Source organism: Equus asinus, chromosome 17 (assembly GCF_041296235.1).
Source record: "Equus asinus isolate D_3611 breed Donkey chromosome 17, EquAss-T2T_v2, whole genome shotgun sequence".
In the NCBI taxonomy this organism is placed as follows: domain Eukaryota; kingdom Metazoa; phylum Chordata; class Mammalia; order Perissodactyla; family Equidae; genus Equus; species Equus asinus.
The window spans coordinates 13,805,808-13,807,778 of NC_091806.1; the positions used below are offsets into that span (position 1 = coordinate 13,805,808).

The 1,971-nt window shown below is 36.5% G+C and overlaps 1 pseudogene; it reads left to right on the plus strand.

Annotated features, from left to right (window-relative positions):
• Positions 1 to 794: 794 nt before the first annotated feature.
• Positions 795 to 1,729, plus strand: LOC106839049 (olfactory receptor 5L1-like; annotated as a pseudogene).
• The last annotated feature ends 242 nt before the right edge of the window (positions 1,730 to 1,971 follow it).

Consider the following 1,971-nt stretch of genomic DNA (forward strand, 5'->3'; position numbering starts at 1 on the left):
CTAAGTTTTACTACCATAAGTAATGCTGCAATGCAACAGCAAGCATTTGTATTAATAATTTCATATTTACATATTTGATGATTTCTCCAAATATATTTAAAGTTCTGAATTTATTTAGCAAATAGGTCATTATAAGGCTTCAGAGTCATAAACAGTAAGTTTGAGTGTAAGAGTACCAATTTGCTAAACAATGGCCAACACTGACTAGCACAATTAACAAAATCACTATACTAATTTTAGAGAGAAAAATGCTAAATGTAGCGTATAAAAGCTACTTTCTTCATTTAAAACATAGTGATTAAAAAATGAACAATTGTGGATTGAGCATACTTCTCCTTGTTTCAGTAGAAAACAGGGAAGGGTACTATATATTATAAAAAAATATTTTCTAGGATCTCTGTATTTCCAGTATTAATTAAAGAGTTGGCCAGGAAAAAAGGATTTAAATTTCATAAAATAATATGGCTAATTAAATAATATTTAATGTGTTTCTAATGATTCTGTTTCAGGCTCTAAATTGTATAGGACTAGTTTAAATAATCATACAAACTCTTATAGAAGTGAATGCTTTTATCTGATCCATAAATTAGACTGTGAGCTATATGCATTTGTATGCTACAATGTCTGAACTTTTCCTAAACTTCCTGAAAGCACTATCCTATTTCTTTGCTAAAAAAATTAACTATCCTACTTATTCTCATGTCCTTTTTTAGGAGACAGTCAAAACTCAATTTGGGATCAAACAACAGAGAATAACTATTAGTACTTTGCTCCAACCGAAATAAAGTGGGGACATGGACAAGGAGAACTGTACTACTGTGGCAAAGTTCATTCTCCTGGGATTAGCAGATCTCCTTGAGTTGAGGATATTCCTCTTCCTGATGTTTCTTCTCATCTATGGAGACAAGGTTTTGGGAAACCTGGGCATGATTGAACTGATTCAGGTCAGCTCTCAAGATCACATCCCCGTGTATGTTTTCCTCAGCCACTTGTCCTTTGAGGATTTCTGTTACTCCACAATCATTGCGCCCAAGATGTTAGCTAACTTCTTAAATGAAGACAAAGCCATTTCCTTCCTGGGATTCACTGTGCACTTCTACTTATTTTCTTCAGATGTGGTAACTGAGGTCATTCTGCTGTCTGTGATGACCTATGACTGTTTTGTGGTCATCTGTAAACCACTGCTGTACATAGCCACCATATCCCAGAATCTCTGTATGGAGCTGGTGTCTCGTTGACACCTCTGTAGGACTGTATGTTCCCTGATTCGCTTGCGTTTACCTTTTGAGATTCCATCCTATAGATCAAATATGATTAACCATTTGTTTTGTGATCTACCTCCTCTGTTATCTCTTGCTTGCTCGGATGTCACTATGAATAGACTGTTGTAATGCATTGTGGACACTTTTAATGAAATCATCACCATCATGATCATCTTCACCTCCTACTTGTTTATTCTCATCACTGTCCTGAGGATGTGCTCTGCAAAGGAAGGCACAAAGTCTTTTCCAGAAGTGCCTCCCACCTCAGAGCCATCATTGTCTTCCATGGAACAATGTTTTTCATTTACTGCCAGCCCTGTTCCAGCAACAGTATGGATACTGACAAAGTGGCCATCGTGTTCTACGTTGTAGTGATTCCCACGCTGAATATTCTGATCTATAGCCTGAGGAATAAGAATGTGAAAGAAACCCTCAGAAAAGTCGTGGGCTCCAAAATATTGTCTTAGAGAATATTTTCTTAGCAGGACTAAAGGTCCCAAACTGAAGGATGGTGGAACGGTACATCAGTGGGCTTCAGTGTTGGAGTGGAGATAACAGTCAAAAGGTAGGTAATTCTGGTTGAGTCTTTTTGATTCACTTTGTACCTCTTACATTTACAAGGGTAGGATTGAGCATACTTCAAAATTAGCAACATACTTCTTTGCTTTTATTTAATCTAAAAGGATTTAAATGAGTATGGTTAAGGGAC